Source organism: Callionymus lyra, chromosome 6, assembly GCF_982586985.1.
Source record: "Callionymus lyra chromosome 6, fCalLyr1.hap1.1, whole genome shotgun sequence".
Classification (NCBI taxonomy): Eukaryota; Metazoa; Chordata; class Actinopteri; order Syngnathiformes; family Callionymidae; genus Callionymus; species Callionymus lyra.
Window position 1 is genome coordinate 30,361,191 of NC_141823.1, and position 6,259 is coordinate 30,367,449.

Sequence of the window (6,259 nt, forward strand, 5' to 3'; positions counted from 1 at the left end):
AGAGCCCTCTAGTGGAGGGTGAGATGTACAAATGTCAGAAAAACGGTAAAAATCTTCACTTATATTCAGTCCTCAACTCATCTTGACATTTAGATTGATGGGGGAGAATTTTTGTTGAGTTTGTCTTCAGATTAAAGTTACTGCAAACTGGACTTGAACCTACAACCACCTGTGTTGCCATGATACTAAGTAAGTGTGGTGTAAGTTGAGACATGTAGAGAAACAAACACACACCACACACACACTCATGCTTTAGACAGAAGTGGAACAGTACCAAACATGGGCTCGGCTGCAGACACAGGACCAGGTGCATCCATCAGCAGGTCAGAACTGAAGGTCACGTTCAAAACCACGACTTTGGTTTAAGAGGAGACAGGTCGATATATATGAAGGAGAGAAGAACCGCTGTCACCATTAAAACCTCATTTGATAGAGAATAAGAAAAACATTTGAGATGTAGGACAAATGTGTTTGAGGAAAGATTTTCTTGAATGACACACAACATCTCTCTGTTGTTTGCCGTACGTATAAATAGAGATCAGTATTACGGATTTAATGATTAAATGCTCTTATATAATCTAGTATTTCCATAGTCTCTGCTGGCTCATTTGACTGTACAGAACAAAAACTCATGTTTAGGGAATTTGTATGGATGTTTGCAAATGTGTCAATAACGTCGCCGCCCCTCGAACTCCGACTTCCACAGTCCAGAATCCAGTCCAGGATTTCCAGCACTCTCGAATCCCTTCAATCTAGCTGAATGATTCCACCTGTGTAACTTCCTTCACTTTTGTGTCTTTTTGAAATATTATTAAATGAGAAAAATATGTATATTTATTAGGTTTCTACAAAAACCATCTACAAAAAAAAATTAATATGAATTAAAATCATTTTTACAGAAAAAAAACACATTAATACACAGAGAGAGTCAGTGACATAATAATTGGTCAACAGCGTCAGATTTAAACAAACATGTATTATTTTTTAAATTATAAGAATGTGTTCTTTACATTTTTTGATAAGAACCTTCAAACATGCTTTGGCACAAGATTAAACGTTTTTTATAAGGGTTTTCAGTCATTATGTTATGCTTTGTTTTTATTGTTTTCCAATCACAGACTTTAACTTTTGATTTACAGTTTCAATGACAGGTTTAAATAATAAAATATATGATGAGTCAATGTCTTTCAAGTCATTCTTTACTTCTAATACTGACATCCACACATTTGTCAAGTTGGTGATGATTAAACTCTTCTCCGAGAAGATAAAAATGAAAAGTAAAAACAGTCTGACAGACTGTTAAACTAATGCATGGCCTTTTAAAAATGTTTGACTCGCCTGGGAACATAGTTTTTCCTTCTTTTATTGGCAACAAATGTTTATTTAGAGAACCTTGAACCACGTGACCTAATCCAGGGTCAATCTGTTCTCTTGAAATAATTGTAATAATAATTCAATTAATCATGACAAAATCTGGTTCTTCCTTTGCACTAATCACTCTTTTTTTAGTTAAAAAAACAGGAACTGTAAAGAATAAAGCAGCAACATTTCACTTACGTGTGAGAAATTGACGTGTATTTGTTTGTGATTCTCAATACTATGCAACTTAACTTAAAGGATGAGAGTTTCCTGCATCGCTGATCCTGGCATAAACTAGCATAGCCTGTAAAGAAGCAGGACAAGACTAATACAGGCTGTACTAATTAAAGCCAGAACCATCATCAGACCAACCAGGTGAGCGTCTCTCCTGCACATCATGACTTCTATACTCTTTATAAAGGTTATAAAATACACTTTCATTCACTTAGTTATTTATGAAAATGTGGCTTTATAATGTATGTGAGTATACATGAACAAGAACAACGTCAGTAACAAATACATTTTAAATATAAATATAAATAGTTGATATGAATGCCAGTCAAAACACAAAAGTTGCTCAAATAGATATAAAAGCTATTAAAGTTCAAATTGTGGTTAAAAAAGTCAGACGTTTGCCACACATTCATCTCACGAAGACACAATAATAAGTCAGTTATCTCCGAAGTCACAGTACCTTCTGCTCCTCGTGGTCCTGCAGCAGGTCGAGGAGTTTCAGCTGAGCAGCATGGTGTCCTCCACTCTGGCTGGAGAGCGACTGTCCAGCTCCTCCTCCAGCAGCTGCTTCACCTCCTCCTGGTCCTCAGACCGAGTCATGTGACTGGTTCTACACTTGCATGAAGAACCAGTTAGAGCAGTGACCAGCAACTTTATGACCCCCGTCATCTTATCTGGATGATGCTTCATGACAGTTGAAGATGCAGAAGAAGACTCCATCATGATGTCTACGATGAACCTCCTGGGTTAGGACTCGAGCGACCTTCATGGCTTCAAAACATCTCTGGATTGGAACCACTAGTTGTTCCTTGTAACGTGAAGACACATCTGTAACCAACATGTGGAATGTTTGGACACCATCATGGCTAGATAACTGTGTCCTCTCTGTGATAAATTGGAATATGGTTTTACTCTGATTTCCTCCCACAGTCTGAAAACGTTGAGCTTGATTTGTTACTCTTATTTGTATGTAGGTGTGAGTGTCTGCGTGTGTGAGTGGTTGTTCATCTTTGTGTGTGCGCTGTGACAGGCTGTTCAGGGTGACGCTCGCCTCTCGCCCTGAGCAGCTGGGATTCGCTCCGGACCCTTGTGACCTTGATAATGGTAGAAATGGTGGAAAATGTCCTTTAATAAGAGAAAAGATAGAGATAAGAGACAGAAGTTTTTTGAAAAAATCCATATAGCGTTTTGTTTTGTGTTTCTAAAGCGAGGAAATGTGTATCAATGTAGTGTTGTATTTGCAGTAGATTTGTGTGGAAGAAGAAAGCCTTAAAAACTCACATTACGTTTCACATCCCAACGATAATCGTTGTATGTTTTGACTCGCTGTCAGTTTTTTTGTGAAGCCAAGTGTGTTACAGTCCATTAATCACATAATGGTACCTCTTGGTTCTGCCCAATTTCATCGTAACGATCCAAATTATTCTGGTACTGGATTAGTCAGCAGCCGTTATTTCTGTGGAGGATCTCAAATATGGTTATGATGTGGTCAACTCGGGATCTTGTTCACAAGTGAAGGCACATGGACGTGAAGACCTCCTGACATTCCAGTCAGTTTTGAGCCAGAATCTGCAGTTTATCCTGCAGAGACACGAGCAACGACACGGACAACGAGGCCCCTTTAGTTGAGCAAGCTTCAGTTTATTGGATCATTCGTGTCACACACTCCCTGAAGGGCTATTGCTTGAGCTGAAATCAAAACATTAATCGGGGAAAAACGAAGGCGGACAAACACCAACTCTCCTCAAAAAAGATGCAGTCAAATCTTACACTTAAAATACTGTAATACATAAATATTTATTCATCTTAAATAACCCTATTAAACAATGTCTTTGATATACTTTTATTAATCTGCATAATAAACATGCAATGACAGTATTGAAAGAATAAAGTCTTTACAAAAAGAGAAGAACTTTGTGAGGCTGCATTGCATAAAAATCATCCTCAAAAGAAACTAAGAAGGAGCTTTTTAGTCAACAGTCCTTCCAGCATTCACGCGCTCACATCCCGACGTGACCTCGTGAAGAAGCGTAGAAATCTAGAAATGAAACCTGTTTAGAAATGTTGCGTTTGCTGCATTCACGTTGAAATGACGACCGTTTGTACAAATCTGGACTTGAAATGAAAAGTTTCATGTTAGCATGAGATTCATTTCTCACTTTTATAAACTTCTTTTTCTTGAACACTTTCTAGTTTTGGTCTCTCGTCTTGCCTCAGCGTTGATCTCCTCACACACACACACACACACACTCACTCACACACTCACTCACACACTCACACTAGTGTTCCGTCACCGGGACGTGTGGAGAGTTTATTTGGATGATTGTTAAGAGACGAATGTGTGGAACTAACTGTGGCGTGTGCGTAAACAGCGTCACTTCAGTGTGACGCTCCTCTCTTAGATCCACCACATTAGTAAAAGTGTGCTTCATATAATCTACTGTGATTATCACTTATTTATGTCTAACATGGGCTGATAGTAATTTGTCTAAAAGTTTTTTCTGTGGCGCGTTAGTAAAACTTGTCGCTCTAGTTCCAGGACCCGGATTCATCAATTGTGCAGAAGAGAATTATTGATCATTATCAAACGTGTGTTGACATGTTGTTGCAAATGGAACCGAGAAACAAACATATTATTGTTGTTTCTTTCACCCAGAAAAAAATAAAACTCGCCTCCAAAAGACACATTCAACACTAAATAAGATACAGACATTGTCATGTTGGTCTCAATCATTAGAAAATAAAATGATCAACATTTCCGTAAACTGCTAATAAGGTAAAAGTGTCTCATTAAATGGCTTTTCTGTGTTTACCGTTGAAATCCATCGACTACACATTCTGGATTTAGGAGTTAATTTAGGAGTTAAAATCATGAAAGAAAGCTCTGAAACAGAGCATACCTCGGCCAAGGAGCTCATTTTCAGATGAGATTGTTTAACACATGCTACGATCAAATCATCAAAACTGTTTCCATGGCGATGGATTTGTACTTGTAGCAAGAACAAAGTTAGTTTTCGACTGATTCTTCCAATGGTACAGGCATTGAAATGTACCGGGAAAGATCCACAACTAGAACATTCTTCACCAGCTGCCCCTGTGTAAAAGTGCGTCTACACCACCAGTTAGTTAGTGTAGGTTACTGGTATTCTACCTACCTACTCTTAAACTGGCCTTTATTTAAGTGACTCAAATCTGTGTTTTAAAGAGTCAACTTTTCTGTGAGTTTAAAGTAATTCTTGCCACATGAGCAGCAGCAGCAGTCAAAGAACATACAGGTGAACAACAAGACTTGAGATGAACCAACTCGGTCAGAACATTTCTGACCAGTCGTGAAACCTTTGTGCTCCTTGGCAGAGGTAACTAAGTGTTCCGTCTTTGTCTTCTTCCTTCATATGTTCTTTGGCTCCAGTGCTGGACGAGCAGTAGCTGAAGGTTCTGTCCAGACCCGTCCATCAGTGCCGCTCACAGAACTGAGCAGGAAACTCCTAAAAATGACAGGAATGTCTTCTTCACTGTCCTCCATGTTGGTGAGCTGGAAATATGAGATGCGACCATATATGGTTAATGAGCGCATTAACGAACACAGGGGTCAGAGGGGTCAGTTGGGGGGGGGGGATTTATTAGCGCAGCAGTGTAAAGGTCCGGCGTGTGTTGAATAAATACGCTGACTCCACATTTATCTAGGTCCCTCTTCTCTGCACAGCTGATGGATGAGGGTCCATGTGAAGGTTCTCCTTTCTTCAACTTGCATAGCTCCTCCCGCACATAAGGCACTGTATCTTCTCACCTCCTCCTGCTCCACCGTTGACTCGTCGTCCACTGCAGTGCCTCCTTCACGCACATCGCTCGGCTTCCATGGCTTCAGTGATTGACGGATGACAGACTTCTCTCACCGCTGCTACTGCCTACACGGCTTCACCGAGCTCACCGGGTTTTCAGGTCACAAGGTCAATATAAGTTACCAGTGGTCAGAGCAGACCGTGGTCACCCTTGACCTTGAATTATGTGACCGACCTTCAGAGTCATGTCCAGACCTCGGTGAGAGCCTCCTGGTCCGTCTGGACACAAACGATAGCAATGAGAGAGTGTAGCCCTTCATGCACGCACACACACACACACACACACGCACACACACACACACACACGCACACACACGCGGTTGACTGGACGTGTACACGGCAATAACATCAAAAACTGACGGTAATTGAAGCCGTCAAAGGTCAGATTGGGAGTCGACCCCGGCGTCCATGAAGGTGTCCTTGACTCGGAGTGAGTGCAGATTATTGCAGCGGTGTTGGATTACAGCAGGTTGCAGTGTTTCATGTCCACTCCTGACACTCACATGCAACATGCAGTGAACACATGGAGAGTCTTGTAAACATCGGATGAACATCGAGTCAGGAACTCTTCTTCTGCTCCGCTCTCCTGCGAGAGGATCCAGAGGATCAGTCAGTGTCCGCCAGCACATGATGGCTTCTATGTACAAAGCTTCTGCAGGGTCCAAAAAAACGTGTGCTGGAAGTCGGACAGAGTCGTTTGGCTGGATTTGGAAGAGCTTGGACGAAGGCTTGGTGTCGAAGGTCAAAAATAAACGCAGGTCCTCTCGGTGAAGAGTCGCCTTCCAGGTCTGAGGACCAGCACGGATTTGCTAGAAGAACGAAGCAGG